At 44.5% G+C, this 20,639-nt stretch overlaps 1 protein-coding gene across 5 annotated transcripts in view; it reads left to right on the forward strand.

Moving 5' to 3' along the window:
* Brat (brain tumor) overlaps nt 1–20,639 on the forward strand; it is a 90,528-nt gene that overhangs the window by 15,963 nt on the left and 53,926 nt on the right. For 2 of the 5 annotated variants that reach the window (XM_070661492.1, XM_070661500.1), the window contains exons 1-2: nt 4,163–4,429; nt 4,960–5,039. The gene's annotated coding sequence lies outside the window, so the exon portion shown is untranslated. Of the gene's footprint in view, nt 1–4,162; nt 4,430–4,959; nt 5,040–14,242; nt 15,421–20,639 lie in introns of those variants that run through there. The other 3 variants (XM_070661505.1, XM_070661484.1, XM_070661504.1) reach the window with 2 other exon arrangements.

Below are 20,639 nucleotides of genomic sequence, written 5' to 3' on the forward strand. Positions count from 1 at the left end.
CCGTCAATCGCGCATAAATGTTTCGAGTGAAAAATTATACGTCGGCTTCATCGCGGCTGCATCTCGCACCTTTTGTCACAGTTTCAAAGGGTTGTAAGCGGGTGTCACGACGTGACCTCGTTCGCGCCGACCACCGGTTGCTTCGGAAGTTAACTCGCGAGATGAGGGAGACAAATCTCGCGCCTCTCGCGAAGAAAATCATCTCGGAGTACGACGGAAAGATTTCCAAGTCGCTCTCGCCAACTCGCCCGTGATCCGCTTTCACGATCGGCTCGGGCCGATAGTTACGTTTCGGTCGTTTCGCCCACGACTTCCGGGATCGGAGGGGCTTTACGTGCGGCTTCCGGCGTCTTGCGCCCGGCGCGTGTCACTTTCAGCCTGGCGGGAATGTTAAACCGGAAGCGCCGAGTCGTGCACGGAAGGAAATTGCGTATCGGAGCGACGACAGGATGCAACCTGATGCGCGCCGCGCTAAAATATCCGCGCGAAAGGGCGGGGAGACCTTCGATCGGATACCGGTTTTACGGGAAACTATTAGCTGTGCAAATCACACGGCGACGTTCGTTCATTAATTACGCGCGTACGTTCAACCCCGTTATTTATTAGCGTAATCATGCTACGTAATAGTTTAGAATTTACAGGAGCGGATCTTTCTCTTTGATCGGCATACGCGTTGACGATGTTGTAAATTAGATTTGTCCGCGTCGGAAGACCTTTTTACTACGTCGTTTATGCGGTTTTATTAAATATTAAAATGTAGATTTTAACGGGATTGTTTCGTCGCAAGATTTTTTTTCTTTTTTCTTTTTTTTAAGTTGAGACTACAATAATCAGGTAAGAAATTTTAATCCGCTGTTAGATCACTCGACAACTGCGGTAATTCGCAGTCGGAATGTATTTTCGGGTAAGATTTGTAAAAGAAATTGATTCCGAATGGGACATGGAAAGCGACTCAAGTAAGATTAGATCGATCGAGGTAATCTCCGCGTCTATCTTCGGAGATAAGTTCGCTCATGCTATTTTTACGTCGACATTTCGCGGATTAAATTTTAATCGTCTTATGGAGGCGATAGTGCACTTAACTCTTGCGCAATCAATCGATCGGTCTTAAAGCGAGTAACGTGGGAAAGGAGGGGAGGAGAGCTAGTCGCTAATTAAATGAAATACAAACTTGTTGAAATAGCGAAATCGTTATTTCCGCTGCAGCCCAAAGTTTTGTAATTTATCGAACGTTATAATTCCTTAACTCTCTCGAAGTTGTTTATTTGGCTTTCTTTTCCGCAACTTGTTTCATTTCAGCGTAATGAAGCGCTGTGTGCCGCGCGCTTAAATCTTCGCGGAACATTAAAAAGGAGCATCGATTAACGAAACGATTTCTTTCTTCCCTTTTTTCTTTTTTTTTTTTTAAATTGCAGTTTTGCGGACTCGAGAAAACGACGGTGCAACTTTTCAGTATTTACGTTTCCAGCCTCGTTTATCCAACCGCACCTTTCACCACGAGAATGCCAATTCGGATTATGATACGCGGTCATATTTATGACATCACGGGGCTGCCGGGCTAGTGTAAACGAAAGTTGCAGGATTACTCTCACTCTCGTCGCGCTCCGAACGAGGACTCGTTTCTTACGATGTATGTGTAGCAGCAAGAAAGCAGGAACACACATACCTCCGGCCGCTTTTTTTTACCGCGCGTTTTATCGCGAGTCTCTTTGTAAGTACACGGCGTATCTCGCTGGAACTCATTCATTGGGTATCGTTATTTTATTGCGATAGAGCGTGAGACTATGCGACTTTCGTACATTCCCATTTAGCTCGCAGCCTTGCGCCGATTTGTTCCAGCGCAAAAAAAAATTCTATTTATAATTACACAATATACATATATCTTCCTCGCAATATCCGGATGCCGTTGCAACCAGTTACACGTTATCACCGGTTATATGAGACTAGTGGCGTCGTAACTGCTGGATAACACTCGACTATTTATAGCAAAAATATTTTATTCAAATCTTCAGTTCTTCTAAGCGCGAGTAATTTTTTTTTTTTTTTTTTTTTTTTTTTTTTAAACCTGGATTACGACTTATTAAGAAGAAAGGCAATTGCTTAAGCGGAGTTAATTAACCGTGAGGCTGCCATTGTATATTAAATTGACTCTTTGCGTTTGTCGGGATTAAATGCAAAATAAGAGAAGAGATGTAAAGCGCTTCGGACAACTTTCGTAAAACAGAGCGCGTATTAGCCAGAGCGCGTTGTAAAAAATTAACGTAAAGTTAAGCCTCTTTGGTTACACTCTAAACTCAGTCGCGGCCATGAAACTTTTGAAATAAAACATGCATCATTGTACAGAACGCGTTGGCGCGAAATGGAATATATCTCGATTTTTCTCCCGTGAAAGAGTTGTCGGAATAAATTTTCAACTTGTTTATGTTCTCTGAAGTTTATCCCGCGTGTATAACTTCGGAAATCTCTACAGATTTTTCTATTTGGCACTCTTTCATGTACCGATCGGATAACACGTCGCAAGAAACGCGAGCTTCTTCCAAAACTAAACTGCTTAATTCTATTCGTAGTGGATTTCCTAATTTTAACAGGCACCAGAGCGCGTTTGCTTTCGAACTCGCATTTACCGCCGCAGGCTTATTCAGATTGACTTTTAAATCTTTTCTAATTGATTTTTATTTTAAGCGAAAAGTTGATTGTTTCAAATTTAAATAATACGAGACAATTCGCGATTGCAACAATAATTTCAACCAACACCTCGGGATATATCGAAAGCAAAGGCCACATCGGCGCATTAATATCCCACGGTCGGGCTGAGTGCGTGTTTCACGAAATATCTGCATAACGCATTTACGTGATTGCGGCTTACGATATGTGGTCCATCGCGCTTTATTGATCTACGCCGCCGGCGTGTAAAAGTCTGTCGAAATGTCTGACATTCCGGGCTCGCATCGAGCAGAAGTGAAGTGTCTTTATGCGTGCAATGAACCATATACCCTGCCAATGCGTCCGCAAGTACGTAATATTCAAACGTACTTGGAAAGTCCGGAAAGCCGATGGAGCGTCAAATCGTCGTGACCTCGGTGACAAGTCCTTGGAGAAAAGTCGTCGAATCGAATCGTCAGCCAACGTGGGCGTTCAAGTGTTCTTAATTGGTCGCTTGTAAACATTTCCCTTCGTCTTCTTTAAACAAAGCCACGTCTCGTGCGGTAGCTGAACGACGAAAGCTTCGATACACCTTTACTTCGCTGCAAAACGTTCCAAAATTATTAAACCGCTGTAGATCGCTTAATAAATAATAAATTAACAAATAATACATTTAATAGATAATGAATTAATAAATAATATATAGTTAATTTTTAATTCTTAAATTGATCGACAATAAATCTTTTGACAAATTGATCATTTAACTAATTGACTATTTGGCTTTTTCTCGGTTACTAGAACAAGAGAGTGATAACAGAGTAATTTGTTTAACCTAATGAAGCGCCGCCGAGATATTGAAACGTACATCTTAGGATCAGGCAGCCTGCACAAAGGTAAATAGAGCCGAGTTTATTCTGGTGCGCGCCTCGGTGGCTCGTACGCACGGTTCGTACAAGGAACGCGCGCGATCCCACAGGCGCAGCGATGCGAGGTATGATCAGAAGAGAGACCTACGTGTCGACCCACATGAGCTCGGAGATCGAAAGTCGCGAGCCTCCTGAGGCCCGGCCGCGGACTTGTCTTCCGCACGCCGTTTCTCGCGACTGTCTCGTTACGCAAACAGAACGCTTCCCGTTTCATCCTTTTACGATCAACGGTTGCATGCTATTGTCGTCTTCGAATTGAAACCGCGAGAGACTCGTAGACGGGTTCTTACCAATCACGACAACGTCACCGCCAAGCCGGCATGACAAATTCGATGAGACAAGTTGATTCCTGCGATCGCCGAAAAGGTTGCATGTGTACGTACATTGTCCTTCCGTCCGAAAAATATTGACTCATAATCGCGCGACTGCCGACGCCATCATCCGCTCTCAGGCCGGTGGCCGAGCAAACCGAAGCGAGCCGAGTTATCCGAGGCTAGCCGAGTACGAGCCGCGCCGAATCCAGTCGAACTTGGTCGAGCGCGGCGGGAGGCAAGAGGACGTTGCGAGCGGCGTCGGGTGTGTACGAAGCGCGCGCGCCGGTACGTAGCTTGATGTGGAGAGCGGCCGTTAGGTGAAAAAAGTCGAATTTATCGTGTGCACGAGGTCGTCGAGGAGTCGGGAGTGCACGTGTTCCGCAAAATCATACGTCAGCTCGATCGGATTTCGGTCGTCGAGCACCTCCTTGGACGTCGCGACGTGAATCAAGAGCTCGGCACGTGCCGGCTGTTGCCCTCGAGCCGGCGAAAACCTAACCTGCAAAGGCGACCGAGACCCTTCCAGCGTTCAACCAGTTTCCAGAGGTAAGCTCGAAGTGTTCGGATCCGACGGTAACCCTCCGTTCGTCTCGTTGCTGATCCGCGAAAGCCCGGCACGGACCAGCTTTTTGCGCGGCGTTTTTCAACGATGACGTTCGACGGGGACGTCTGTGTATGTACGTTACCCGCCGCGGCCCTCCCACTCTACCTATTTCCCAAGGCGTGAGATCTCCCTTTTTCACTTCTTTTTTTTTTTCGCCGCGTGAGTCTCACGCCGTCAGAATGCCGCGATGGGTGATCCTCACGCGCGCTAAAGATACTTCGTCTCTGCGTCGCGACACTTCGGCCGGTCGATCAGACAACGAGCACGACACTGTGAGAACGTCGTTTCGGGAAAGAGTTTAATATTCCTCCCACCTTCACGGTTCCGGGAATCCGCCGGCGCGCATAAAAATTCGAAGGCCCGGTTATTTCGCCGTTGTAAATCACGATTTTGTGTCGACGTATCTCGCTGCTCCGAGTGTTATTCGATATCAATTTCGGCGCTCTGACAAAGGACTGTCTGTCGTTTGTAGGTACGAAGACTTGAGGCTGCCATCCGGCTCGCATCCCGAGGTCTCGCCGGCGGCGTGGACGGTCGACAGCCGTGGTGCTGGTGAGTACGCAAATGTGGTGCATGAACGAATTCCGGGGACCCGCGCGAGAACGGCGAAAGGACGGCTCGCAAAAAGTCTTAATCTCTCCAGCATGTGCGCGGGAGGTGATGGATCGTAGGCGATAAATGCCGCTCTCTCGTCGTCCTCGTTCCCGCGCGTGTGTGCGTATGCGTGCCTGTCGGTGCGCGCGCGTAGCCGGACGAAAAAAAAACCGCCTCGGTTACGCTCGGACTGCATCTCCAGCCTCCGGCGCGCGCTTTTACAGTCGTGGCAGGAGACTCGGTGTAAAATTGCCCAAGACAGCCGGCTGCCACCCGAAGAAATTGCGAGAAAAGACGCGGATTCTTAAAATCGTTATATTTTTTAATTTTTTTAATTTTTTTTTTTTATTGCGCCTCTTTCGTAGAGGAGAGTCTCTCCCGCTGTTTGACGATAAGACGCCTGTCGTGCGGGGAGGTTTAAGCGATCTTCCGTAGACTCCGCGGTAATTTCTTGGAGAAGATAAGTCAGGGAAAAGAGCAGAGACCCAAGTTTGAACTCGAGTCTGTTTGCCTTGCCATTAACGGCGTAATGATTAATCACAGCTGAAGCCGCGAACTTCTAAAGGTGTATCGACGTATTCGCGATTGCCTTGATATCCCGAGAGGTCGGCGAACTGACGGTGTTATCAGTCGCACGGCGTAACGGATGCTGGCACGAAAACAAGTCTAAGGTTGAAGTGCTTTGCACAATAAACAGGTGTTTAAGCATAATTGATATTAGTTATATTTAAATAATCATTGTTTCTTAAAGAAACTGTACAGTTGATTGAAAAATTAAGTCTGTAATTTGTTCACCATGTTAGAGATCTTTTTTTTTTCTTTTTTTTTAGCGCGGCGGGTATTTTGTAAGTTTATTTGATTTTCGTCACTTGTGTGTTACGTAAAAACGGCTGGTTTTTCATGCAGCACAAAATCGCGATGTAACGAGACGCACGAGAAATCGGCGCCCGAGGCTCGAGACGTAACAAAGCTTCCACGTAACCTTGGTTCGTTTCCGCAGTGAGAAAAATCGTCAAAGCAGCGCGGTCGCTTTCGCTCTCTCGCTGATACGTCACAATCTTGTTGTTACTATTTCTTTTTTCTCTCGTAAAAATCTTCCCAAGACTCGTCGCGACCTTGTAGAAAGGACTGTTCCAATCAAAATGGTTGTTTTCGCTCGCTTGTAAAACATACAAATGACTCGACGGCACGTTGCCTGATTAAACACACGGCTACAAATTACCACTTTTAATTAATATCAATCTTTTTTCTTTATGTTTATAATTAGTCCGGGTAGAGGTATTTATTTTATCGCGTCGCGGAAAATGTTAATTACCGAGTTTTTACATTGAAAACGTAACGTTAAATATATTTATCTTCTGATTTCTGGATTTAAAAAATTGTGGCTTTCATACTTTGATTAAATCCCGATGGGTTTTCGTGAAATTATTGCGAATTTGTACATGAAATGGGTTTGCGTAATTTGTGTATACTCTGAAGAAAGATCTTCGTCATGTCGCCACTTAACACCGGCGTACAGAATTTTTATTGGCAATTATGTCCAAAAGACATATTTAACGAGCGTACAAATTTGACAAATTAATTTCGCGACCACGTAAAACGCCGATTATGCGCGCCTCGAAAATTTTCGTCCCGCGGCTAATCGTAAATTGCCGGCGTAATTTAATCGTCGACATTTCTTAGTAAACACAATCTCACTATGAATTTCTTCAATGACAGTTCAATTTGAAACCCTCTATTTATGTTAACGCTGCAAAACTTTCGGGATTAAATCCGGGGCCGAGTCTGAAATAAAATTTTCGCTAAAGCGACTTCGCCGTCCAATTTATTGAAATCAATTACCGTTAACCGGTTTGCCATATAAATTGTTGTATCAATTTGCGTTACTCGTTAAAACTTATATAATCGATACTTCGTTAACATTGAAAAGGTCGCTAATTCTTCAAATTTGCAAAAACAAATCTGAATTAAAAAATTCTGTAAAGAATGAAGTTTAATTGGCGGAATAATTATAAAGTATTTTCTGCGTTACGAAAGCAATAATTATTTCCTACATTAAACATCTAAACATTTATGTTAAATTTATGTTAAAAAATACTCGATGTAATAGGTGTGTGTACAGAAGTAATTTCTTTCTGCGCGTACAAAATGTATTGTGCAATTTACTTGGTGGCGAAACGATGCTAACTTAGCCGCGATAAACGAATTTGAGAAAATTATTTGGACACTTTAAAAATGCTTTTTAAATATCAAACTGCTGGACTCGGCAAAGCTATAATCGCTAATTCATTTTTGGATCGCGTCATCTACTTTCCGTTCCGTCGTAAATTGGAAAGCTCCTGGGCGAGAGTTGCCGAGACGATTAAAGTTCGTCGTTCGTGTTAAATTTGAGAAAAGCTCGGACGAAGCGCAAAACATGTGCTAGAAGAACTTCTGTATTTTTATCAAACCCTGCGAATCTCGAAAGCTCGGCGGAGCTTACCACGAGCGGTTGAAACAGATTCGCGGGAATCGAGCATAAATAAATTAATAACTCTTCAAAACGGGACTTTATTCACTTGCGTATCTCGCACGCTCGATCTGCTAAATTCGCATCAACTTTTATGCCACGTGCTAATGATAAATTACCTGATAAATTTACAAAAAGTTTCTTTATAAATAGTTAACGAATTGTATATTTTAACTATTTTCATTCGATATATTTGCAACGTATTTGAACTCGATGAAAAACTTTGTCGATAAGTGTTCTCGTGCCATAAAAATGTTTTTTTTTTATTTTTTTTTATTTACGTACTCGAAGGTATTACTTTTCTGAGCGAGGAATGGCAGCTAATTAAGACGGTCTTTCAAAATTTCTAAATATATATTTGATGCACATTTAATAAATAATCCAGAAGCGCAATTTGCTACTTGCTTGCGCTTTTCGTTATTTCAGGTGATTTATTGCATTCTCTATGCCTGTAATATTAAGGTAATTGATTTAGTTAACTACGCGACAATATTACCGTGAGACCTGCACAATTTTCCAGGCATTCAGCCGCGTAATTTCGCGCCCATTCGTCAGCACGTCCTACTTCTTCGATACGTTCATTCTGCTCCATTCATTCGCGAATCTATGCGTGAATAAATCCGGCATTTCTTTCGGAGGCCGGCCGGACGCGAGGAAGACACTCGGAGATGGCGCGAGGCAGATTAATCATTCTCATTTTCCTGGCCGGCTATTTTCTCAGAATTCCCGAGTGTTTTAATTGCGCGATTACGTCATATGGCGGCGAACTCGAGCTCACCCAAGCCGATCTTTGATCGCCGAGCTGCTCGTAACGAGCTACGTGATAATTCCGCGCGCAACGAAAGTATATCCGCCGCGTTATCGCGCGTATCAGTTACCTGTGGCCGAGCAAGGTCGCGATATTAACGAGACGAAGAATTCCCGGCGAATTTTCCGAAAAGCTTGTCGCGCGATAATGATGAATCAGGGGCGTCCCTCGGCCAAATGCGATTTTCTCTTCTTTCCTCAACTTTGAAGATTGATTTTAAATATCGGCGTTGTCGCGCCACCTTCATTAATCAAGTCGCGAGAGATTAATTCACGACCGATTTGGCGCGACGGGAAATTCTTCTGGAATCAGGTCGATACGTTACTTCGATAGTAACGCAGAATCCGCTCAACGGGTCCGCGTTTTTATTATTATCATTTTTTTTTTTATTGCGTCTACTTTCTACTGCTCGTAATATCGCGGGAGGGAGAGGAGTAATGGACCGACGGTAAATTCTGGCTCTTCGAGAAAATAACCCCACAGGGCAGCGGATATAACGATTGAAAGTGGGAAAATTCCTGTAATTGTCGTCGACAATGCCTGTTTCGCGCATCTTTAAGAGCGACCGATACGTTAAACTTTCTTCTTCTTCCGCCGTGTAATTCTCACAATAACTCGGAGGCATAACGTCTAGACTTAATTGACGATACTCAAACGTGTTGTTCATTAAATTACGTCCCCATCACGGCGATGCTATCGCGGTACGTCGCCGGCTGTTGTTGTATCTCACGTTAACGCGACAGGCTGCAATTTAACTTATTGAAATTATAGATTTCTCGATGGTAAAAAAAAAAAAAAAAAAGTGTGCCTTCCGACAGTCGTAAGTCTCAAAAGAGTGCCTTGTATCCTTTAACCGAGTAGTATCAAATTTAATTGCAAGGAGAAATAAGAAGTTCGAGCTGCCGTATGTAAGTTACAGACGTTGCATTTTACCACAATGATTTCTTTCATTTTATTGTCTCCTCTCGGTCGTTATTATTATTATTTTTTTTTTTTTATCAGATAGTGATTCGCAACTGCCTCTCTCGTGTGTAATTACATCGAATTCCGGCGCGTTCGCTTACGATAAATGACACACCCGGTATAAGGAACGCAGACGGCTCTCTTGCCCACGGACTGGCCGGCCAGCTGCTCTTTCAACGAAAAAGTACAAGTCAGCTGTTTTCCGGCGCGCCGGTTTCGAGCGTCTCGAGCGCGACGGCGTCCGTAAGCGGAAAGGCAGATTTGAGGGGATGCGACGTGTCTGCCTTTCATTTTGCAAGGCCAATTCCAAAAGTAAAACCGATATGAGCGCGCCGGCAGGTCTGGTCGTGTCCGTCGATGCATCTCGTGCTTTCTTGTCGAACGCATTTCGAAACTTTCCAGCAAACGCCTGTTTTTTTTTTTTTTTAACGTTGCACGCGCCAAACAATAATTTCTCGTGGTAACGACTGATGCTGGCAACCGCTATTATACGTAGACAAGAAGCTACCAAAGGGAAAAGGTTCTTACGAGGCTCACGCGAACAAACAAATATTACTTCGGAAGCAGCTGCTTTCCCGAACAGTCAGCTGTTTCCTGACTTTCGTATCGGTTCGTGGCACACACGATTACGGCATGATAAAGGAAATATCGATAAAGAGAGCCAGGAAGAGCGAGTTTCTCATTACTTGGTTTAAAAAACCCGATGGTTATTTGGACTAATACTTGCCGGAATTTTATCATACGTCTCTGTTACCGAAAAGCTATAAAAGCAAAATTTTAAAAAATCTAAATAGACCGTTAAAATTAAGTTTTCAACAATAAAGAAGATGCATTTTTTTCGCAATCGCGTTTGCGATCGTGCAAAGTCACATACGTCGAAGAAATTTGCAAATGACCTAACAGTACGGATGAGACTTTGAATATTATTTTTTTTTTTTTTTTGGTTTTGTGATTATTTCATTCGCGACTTTCTTCGTCATTTTTCTACGCCCTTCGCGACTTCGGCGGTTAAGGACGACGGGTTGAGAGCCGCTGTTCTTTGTACCCGTTTGCCCGGAACGAAACGGAATGTAACCGACCAGAGAAAATACGCAGGGTATGTTCGTTGCGTGTAACGTCTTTCGGATCCGGAGCAGGTGCCCCTCGCTGCGTTCGACCGGGACCCCGAGCCGTTCCGATAGTGGCAAAAACTCGTTACGAGTGTCATAATTTAACGCCAGGGCAATCGGGTAATTTGCGATATTCCCTCACAGCCATAACCGTACCTCACGACATTTTTGAACATCTTGCCACATCTTGATAGAGGAAAATTTTGAATTAAAAGGAAGGGAAGCCTCGCCGGACAAAAACTTTCAATTGACGCTCCCGACCCTGCGACAGGAATCTCGATTTACGACGTTCCTTTTCCGTTAGCCACCTATTTCCCTGGCTGCCTTTATTCACGGGGGTATCGATCTTTTAAAGAATTTTTTTTTAACGAACTGCAAGCGAATTGTGCAATTTGTTCTAATTTCAATTTTGAACGACAACAGATTTGCGATAAAAATTCGTAGAATTTGTCGGAATTACGTCTCGCACGAAGAAAGCGCAAAATGATATTTCAGAACTCTACTAAATTCACCGACGTGTCCTTAATACGGACACGCCGCGACGCCACTCGGCGAATATCGATATTTATCGGTAATGCAATCGCGATGCCGATAAAATTTATGATGACTTACAAAGTACCTGGCAATTTACGAAGAAAGAGTTCGAAATCGTACGAGGAAGATATTTCGGGGCCAGCTACCGCCACGTAAATTAATCTCCGAGGTGATTGATGGAAAATGTATGCAAAGAGTGTACGGGAATCTTTAATTTATTGCAAAACTTTTTATTCGTCGTCTTTAAAAGTGTCGAAGTGCATTTCGAGGTATAAGCACCGTCCGCGTCATCCCGAAACGATTAATGTCGTCCTGCGTGCGCATCAATGAAAGAAACTCGCAATTACACGCGCGCGATGCTGGCAGCTAAATGAAAAGGCTGGCGCTCGTAAAAGTGTTGAACGGCTGGAATGTTTTTATCTATCTTGGCGATTCTTGGCATTAGTCGTTGGTGATTGGAAAGTCGGGCGCGTGACGAAAGTTAATGACGACCCATCTACCTGTCACGCAAATTTGGGATTTTTCTAAACACAAAGTTAGAAAGCAGAGACTGCCTTCCCGGGCGCACAAAATTACCGGAATTTTATTTTTTTTTTTTTTTGCGATAGTCCAAAAATTGAAATATAAAAGATATAAAAGTCAGTCGTAGATTGATAACGAACGAATTGTAGTTATTAAATTACCTTGTTAAGATTATTTTTTGCGTGAATATACGTCCTTACTAGGACAATGCAGTGATAACGCCGAAGATCTCTTTCGTTCCCTGCGAATATCCGCGGAGTCCTTTAATTTTACGTCTTTCCGAGTAAAAAAGGCACCGGCTTTCATTCGTCATCGCCCTCTCGTTGCCCCACCGTCGGTTCGTTTGCAGCCGCGTTACGTGTGCGAATTTTCATCCCCCATGTAATTGATTTGCCTCATTTCGAACGACGCTCCTCGCAACTGTCGCGCGATAACCGACCCCTTCAGACCCATGAAAAAGAAACCTTGGGCTGTTTGTCTCCTCCGGCCGCCTTGGGGCTGTTTTCTCATGAGTGTCGGTCTCGGTGAAATATTCTCTCCGCGAAATAATCTACCTACCCGCTTTCGCCGTATTTTCGCATTACGAAATAATGCTGAAGCTCAAGAGCATACACCGAGGGAAAAAAAGTAGTTGCTTTTGGACCCAACGATAATTGTATTTCTAACGATAAATGTGATTGAGTAAATTACAAATATAATTGAGTTAATCATATTTATCGTTGGAAATATCATAAAATGCTTGGGTCCAAGAGTGGATATACTTTTCTCTCGGCATACAAAATTCCTTAATGGTTCCATCCGCCGCTTGTGAAATTTCATTTCAGCTAAGAACTCACCGCGTGACGCAATTGATTTTGATACAGTTGGATCCCTGCGAGCGGGCGGCGTTTACGCAAGGCAAATTTCACCGCGCGTTACGTTCGCCGTGAATACACTCGCATCGATTTCTAGCAAAAGCTTCCTTTCCTACACGGTAATCTTTACATAACGAACTGGTGCAAAGTGTTTAATTTGCACCAGGCACAAAGCGCGATTCCGCGATGCTCGCTTTCTTTATCGCGCAATCGTGTCCGCGGCTCGTTGCCTCTTGCTTATATAACGTCTTTTAATCAGATGGCGTATTTCGCTAATATAGCGCGAACTGGCGATGCTTTTTACGATTAATAAGCGAGCGCGGACTCAAGTTGCATGCCGAGATTGAGTTGCGCCGCGGCGTACGAGAGAGCATAAACGTCGTTATGGGCGTCCGGCGAAAGAAAAACAAAACCGCGATCTCCACACAAACGGGGAAAATCGTAGCGCGCGGGAAATTTTCCCACGGATGTAAAAACATTCCCTCTCTTGCAACGACCGGCATACTTTTCCTCATTATCTCTTATCCTCACCTGGCGTCCTCGAGGTTAGCACGAGGCTTTTATTTTCAACTCGCTCGCACACGTGCTGCGGACGAGCGATTTACTTTTTTTTTTTATCACCGACAGTGAAGAAGAAGAAAAAAAAATCTTAATACCATTAATTCCACCCTTTGACGTTATTTAATCCTCTCTTGATGTGAAATTCAATGAGCGAGCGAGGAGGTAATGCTATTTTAAATAATAGGTTTTTTTTTATTTTATCCGGTAAAATCGAGATATAAATTCGAAATTGTTACGCGTGACGTTTTTGTCTAACTATTGAATTAAATTATATAATGAATTGTATTTTTGCGCATTTTTTTTTTTTTTTTTTTAAGAATTTCGAATATTTAGGGTCAAAACTATTTTTACATCACGAAATGTCGCGGGAGTTGGCTGCATCGAGCTAAAACAACTTCGGGAGACGGCGAAACGAAAAGAGGCGTTGCGTTTTGCCATCATAATAGATAGATGCTTTATTGATTCGTCGCAAACTACAGATACGATGTATTATAGGTTATAGTATGAAACCTGTGTTCGCCTGTAATTGGTTACGGTTTTACGTCCAATTGTCCCAGCTGCCGCTTCGGCTTTGCATTATTTATCTCGTGGCGTCGCGCGAAATCTACTTGCGGCATATGTTTATCGACAATGAGCGATAATGCCGATTCTATCGGCTTATTACAAGGCAGTCTATAGTTACCTACAAAAGAAATTATTTTATTGTCGATTAAATATTTTCCATCCGACAGAAAAGCAGAAAAAAACTCTAAAAGAAAAAAAAAACAAAAAGAAAAAGAGTAAAAAAAAATTTTCTTTTAATAAATAAGTAAATAAAGACAGAAGAGGAGGGACGTCTGGTGCGCTGTAAATCTCTTAATTCTTATCTGCGCGCATCTTTTTATCTCGCGTCGATTCGGCGGCGTGCGATACGGCGATAGCTCCGAAATTTACGGATCAAGATCAAGGTTATCGTCCCGAGAGCCGTCGAGACGCCCGCCCGTGCGGGCGATCGATCGTGCGGAGCGCCGTCCGCGACGGCTCCTTTCGATCCGGCCACCCGTTATGACGCCAACGGGCGCCGGAGTCGCGCCGGGTTGATGCCGCGAGGGTGTTGCGCGCCAGCCAGCCGGGAGGGCGGCCGGGCCGGCGGCAGGGAAAGGGAGAAACACCACCGGCGATGGCGGGTGGCGGCGTCGGCGTCGGCGTTGGCGTCGGCGTCGGCGATGGTGGTGGTGACGCTAGTGGTGGTTGTCGAAAGCCTTCCCCCACCATTCGTCGCGGCGTCTCGACGCCGCGGTTCAACTCTACTCCGCCGTTAGAGCGTCGTTTCAGTTACCAACAGACCGCGCGATCGTTCGCATCGCCGACGCGAAGCAAGAGGGGGAGAGAGCGAGAGAGAGAGAGAGAGAGAGAGCGCGAGAGAGAACGAGTGAAAGGAAAAGAGTGAGAGAGTGCGCGAGTGCCGGCGCGCTGCATCGCGCGCGAAAGGGAGCGAAAGAGAACGAAAGAGAAGATTCAAAGTAATACGTGAGAGAGGCGAGGAGAAAGGAAAAGAAAGAGAGGGAGCGAACTATGTTGCGAGCAGTCTTGGTTGCCGTCGTGCCGCTCGGTCTCGCCTGAACAAAGGAAGGTTCTTCTCCCTCGGTCCTCCGCCGAGGGTCGTTTCCGATCGACGAACCGTCGGGATCCTTCTTCGGGCGTCTCCGGAGCGGCTCGTGCGTCGGACGTGCACGAAGGCCACGAAGCGGTCAGTCACGTAGCAGCGGCCGAGACGTGAGGAACAAAGGACGGCGGCCCCAGGACATCTGCGCGCGCGTGAGAAGGGAGTACGCGAGGCGCGGTGCGGGCTAACGAAACGAGAACACTGCACGCGGCCGGTCGTTCGCACTGTTTCCGGTAACGACACGTTGTTGACGGCCGACGGAACCGCCGGCGGAAACTAGCTCGAAAAACCCCGGGAGAATTCTCGCGCCGAACGTTCGGGAAGCCAGACGCGTTCGCGAGCTCGACTTGTGTGCATTGTACGTTGTTTTTTGCTTTTTTATACTTTTCTATTCTGACGATACCCCGAGTGCGTCGGTCCCGGGACGTGAGGGGAAGAGAAAGGAAGCTACCTGCCCGTCGGATAGCCTCCCTCAACGAAAGCGACCGCGATTTGCGAGTGAAAGAAAAGGATACACGACCGAGAGGGGGCGACAAGGCCCGGATTTTTTGGCCTGCGCGACGAAGCCGGCGACCTAACCTAACAACGGACGGAGAAGTGCGCGCGAGAATCGAAGAAAAAGAATCTCGCTGTGCAAGGAGGGCCTGGGGAGAGAAGCAGGCCCGAAGGGACGAAAGTGAAAAGGTAGATCGCCCACCGCGTATCTTTAACGACGTTCGTCGGGGCTGTTTCGTGTGACATGTGCCGCAGAGTGTGCCACGATTGAACGGAGACTCGCACCGGAGAGAACCCAACGTTTATCTCGGCAGCGCACGGATTATCCTCGTGTTTACGGTAAGTCTCTTTCGGCCAGGTATAGCGAACGAAGCGGGCAGGCGGGCGACTTCCGGTTTGCGTTCCCCGAGACTCTCCCGATTGCTTCAGGACGTCCTCTCGTTTTTTCTTTTTCTTTTTTCTCGGCAGAAAAAAGGAATTCTTTCCTCGTAAACTGAACAATGAAACGAAGACTAGATGAGATAACGGAAACTAACACAATAGGCTCCCGTCTATTCTCGATCAAACCGCGAAAACGTTCTGCGTAACGAGTCTTCCAGTCTCGTTTTTCTCTCTTTTCTTTTTTTTTCTTTTTTTTTATAACGAAACTTCGAGCCGGGAAAACGCCGCGACAAGGACGGTTTCCGAGCCACGTCGAGTGGAATCATAGTCGTGCGTCACGATTCTCGTCAGCATCAATCGAGGCACGTCGAGTTATGTTCTCTCCCATGCGTGAACAACATCTCGGAGGTCGGTTCGTTCTCGCTTTCTCATCACTCTCAGTGACAAGAGTTCTGGGACTCGCTTTTGACCGCCGCGAAGTTCCCGGGAACGACACGGTCTCGGTACCTTCCCGTCGGCTGCAATCACGTTTCGCGCGCGGTGCAATCTCGAAACGTGAGGAACGTCGAGAAGAGATACTCTACTCTTTTATAAGAACGTGGTCGGCTTCGAGAAGGTCACGATTCGCCGGCTCGCACGTCTCCCGTTCTTGTTTATTGTCCTCCCGGCGGTGAACAGTGGCGTTTATGCGATCGGCGGCGTCGGCGCGCCGGAAAACACCGCGACGTCGTATACAGACTCGTAAACGAGGTGATTTGGTGCCATTCGGAGGAAAGATCGTTTCTCGCGAACGACAGGAGTGTCAAATGCTTCGAAATCGTTTCGATTCCGGGCGGACGTACGCACTCGAAACAGGCTAGAGAAACATTGCCAGCACGATGATGGTGTCGTCGCATTAAATAAAAATCACTGGCTGCGGAGAATTTGTTAAATTTTTTTTTTTTTTTTATGATACAGAGTTTGACCGTGAAAATTAAATTTATTTTAAATTTGGAGGAGGGAAATACGGAGGGTCTTTTTTAGTCGGGATTTATGTGTACGACCGTCGGCGTCCGCTTCTCGTTTATGACAACGTGACTCGGCTGGCCGCATTTAGCCCTAAATGCGCGCCAAGGGCCACCGGAGCCTTTGAGAGTCGCCGCGTCATGTCGCGACAAAGTTAAACCGCGTTTGTCGGTGGACGCGTTCGCGAAGCACACCGAGGAGAGCTTAATTAGACAGTCGTTCGGGAGCGACGGTTCCCGCGTCCTCGCCGTTGACAGTAGTTAATTATTCAAAAGCACGCGTGTCGACGCGATATCTCGGTATCGTCGCTTCCGGCAGCGGCCGCGTCGATGACAGGAAACAACGTATTGCGTAAGACGTGAAGAAAGCGGCCTGCCTCGTGCGATCTGTCGAGCGCGGAATGGAAACGAGAGAAATCCTTTTTTCGCAGCTTGAGAATTAATCGTTGAACTTGAAGTTATAACTTTATAAGTATATTGTGTTGGAATTGAAAAATTGAATAGGAAAAAAAAAACAATTATGTTTAATTGGAATGTAATTTTAGTTTAACAAATGCTGTGGCAAGCAGCGGTTAACGTGGAAATATTAATTACTAGCGTGATAATTTTAATTTTATAATTCCTTGGTGGTTCAAGACTTCTGCGATATCGCAGTAATTTTTAAATTTTTCCTTGTGCAGAAGGGTGGAATAAATTCTTTAACAACGCTTGTAATTCTTGTAAAAAATTAAATTAATCAATTTGCAGTTATATTATGAACACGCATACGCGCGCATGAAATATTTGATTTTCTTTCTGATTTTTTTTTGTTTTTTGTTTTGACGAAACGTTCTTCAAAATTCTCGTTGCTAGCGGTGTAAAATGAAACTCACGTCTCGCGCGGACCATTGATTTCTCGTAACGCGACGTTTCCATCGATGAATGCCGTGAAAAAGGAGAGGACAATGCACGGATCGTGCCGGAAAGGGAGAGAGACGACACGGAGGAACATCAATTTTCTGTAGGACAAGCGAGTAATTAAAATTCTGTCCCGCGCCCGCTGGCTTCGGAAATCAAATCGGCCCGCCATTTATAGCCTGCGTGATATCCTGCATTTTCATTTTCGCTCTCTGCCGCTTTCCGATTGATAAAGAAAGAGAGAGCGAGAAAGGGAGGCTCGACACCGAATCAGCAGTCAAACAAATATCACACGTGTGATTTATCACAGCAGTTAAAATTAGGTTACACTAATTACCGACTTCCGTTTCGGAGCACTAATTGCCTGAAATTTATCCTGAAAAACATGTTTTTATTCCAAGCGAACGGTTGACTCTTAATAACGACGGGAGGGTTGCGTTTCTTGAAATCTGGCTACTTGAAGATAAGTTCTTTGTGAGCCGAGGGAAGTTTATTACTGGAAAGTAAGTTCGGCAACTTCGCTAAGCTTGACGGTGAAAAAGTTATTAAATCCGGGATAATATGGTGTGGTTATCGTTTATTAATAACGATCAGCATGATGCAATAATGTATTATGAAACAATGCCGACACAACACGTTGGCTTCTTTAGCGATAAAACGTTATTTTGGCCGTACGTTAAATTTATTTTCTCGCCGCTGGTAATATAATCAATGCTCGTTTCAATATCGACTGATTGAAAATCAATTTCACCGATGGAAAACTCAGCCTCATATTCGCGTGAGAACAAAGAATCTGCGCGAGATTCTCGCGCGGGCGAAGTCGTCAATTCTAACCCGAATAGCGGGCTAAAGAATAAAACTAGGAAAAAAAAGAAAAAAGTGCAACAATTTATCCGCGCCATTGTATTCTACGTCGATCGACATTCTATGAAATATACGCGGCTTCGGCTATTCTCTGTGTAAAGCTCGTGACGTTTAGTATCGGAAGTTTTCGTCGTAAAGTTTTATTTTACCTCGCGTCTGAGATAACAGTCGCGGTATAGGTGAATTTTTAGGAAACACGGCGACCGACATCTAGGAGGGCAGGGAAAATTTCTAACGATTTCTTAAGCTCGACGGAAAATTCTTCGCGTGCCAGCGAGATGATACAAACGTTGTACAATCGTCTCTGAGTCATTTTAATTTACGCTTTTAACTAGTCGTACGTTAAACGTTACGACGTTTTCTTGAACAATTCAGTATCGCTTTTTTTTTTTTTTTTTTTTTTCTAATAAGTATTTTTTGAAGAATATAATGGAGTTATTTTTCTTTTAATTTTTAGAGATAATCTTATTCGAAGAACGCTTAGAAACACGGTTTACTTGTTAAAAAAGCGATACTTATACAATCTGTATTCTAAATATTTTTATTATTAGGTCAGATGACTCACTCCAAGTGTACACGCGTTCAAAGATTAGAAAGCTGAAATAACCGCGCAAGAACATATTGTATTACATTGCCGTTTGTTAAGCGTGACATAAAGCCATGTAACCGCGCGAATTTGCATTTGAATTTAGTACAAGTTACATTTTAAGCGACGCGGCTTATTGTGTGCATACTAAATTGCTCAAATGGTCGCTCGTAGTCACATGTACTTTCACATATTTTATTCTAATTAATAATACTAATGAATTTCCATTTTGAAAATTATGTCGGTGAACAATTTCCATGCGCAAGTATCAAGGCAACTTCGTTCATGATAGATACTTCACGTTTTGCGATCAAATTTGACATTTTATAAAACGAGAGTCCCTTCAAAAAGAAAGAAGTCAATATTTTCTCTCCACTTTTATTATTACTATTTTTTTTTTTTTTTTTTTTTTTTTTAATTTTAATTTTAATTTTTTTATTTTACAAACATGACTTTGACGCGCCCGCGGCTGGTGTTTAGGTGGGAACAGGTTCACGCAGCCGTTAATATTTGCACCGCGATAAAGCCGACGCATAAATACCCACGTCCTCCCCGGTATTAAAGTGTCATTGCGATTAATGCGTCATCGCCGGCGTACGCGCCGGGACCGCGCGTAATCGCTTTCCGTTACATCAAAGTTTCAGCAAAGCGCCGGACGCGCGGCGGAGTTGTGCCCATTGGAAACATCGTCGTGGCGGAGTATCGTAGAACCGGCCTTTCGGATTTCTCGCGAGCCGTGTAAAATAAGGGCAAAGCAGATTACTAAAGAAAGACGCGCAATCGGGGGCTTGATCGGTAAAAATAATACCCCAAAATTCCCAAAGGATCGAGGGAACAAAACACACCCGACGCGGCTCGGAACTGTAAGTGCTATTTTGCGACTTTATTATTACACGAATATATAACTCTTTTCAGACGTGAACTGCGCAGATGATATCTTAACGATCAAGGGGCACGCTGTTAATTATGCCGTTTGCTACACTGAAATAGGAGTCGCTTAAATATAACTCACTTCTTCAAAGCGCCCCGTTATCACATTAATGTGTTCGCGCGTATTATACCTTAAATATTTCAAACTAATTTGTAAATTTTTTTAACAAAGAGATAACGAACATAACGTATACTCGCGCGTTGTCCAGGTCCCGTGAAAGGATTGATAATCGATTTGCGTTTATAATGACCGGTTCGACGGGCGAATAGATGTAATTAGTTTTTCATTCGTCGCGAGTGCAAGCCATCTAATTGCTCATCGATTGGTTTTATCTCGCGGCGACAGCTGTTTAAATCAGTCGCAGTCTATATCTGCCGCCTCTGGTGTTAGTGATACTTCTCTTTTTTTTTTTTTTTTTAAACTGATATTGACTAACCCCTAAACCCGAATAAAATAAATACAGATTATTTGTGGATCTCTTTATCGATCGGCAGATTGTCGGGAATAGAGTTATCACGTGTCAGTTTTACAAGGAATATGATCTGCAAATGTGGAACAACCGTTGCGTCCAACGATAATAAATTCTTTCCATTCGACGGATATCTCCCTTCGACGTCGTTATCGTCAATCTACCTCGAATCAGTGGTCGATCGTCATTAGAAAGTTAATCGGAGAACATTTTGGTCGCGTATCGCGCGTGAGGAGCCGTATAAAAAATATAGAATAGTTGTTCGTAATGAGCTATTTATCAGCTGCGAAAAGACTGCTAAGCGGAATTTTTTGACGGGCACAACACCGATTGCTTACGTGAGAAAGTCTCGGATTCAGAGTGACGTCACAAGCGTTATGAAAATCACGGAGCTTATCCGCGACGAAGTCTCGTGTTCCCGTGTAT

The sequence above is a fragment of the Cardiocondyla obscurior genome, linkage group LG01, assembly GCF_019399895.1.
Source record: "Cardiocondyla obscurior isolate alpha-2009 linkage group LG01, Cobs3.1, whole genome shotgun sequence".
Taxonomy (NCBI): Eukaryota; Metazoa; Arthropoda; class Insecta; order Hymenoptera; family Formicidae; genus Cardiocondyla; species Cardiocondyla obscurior.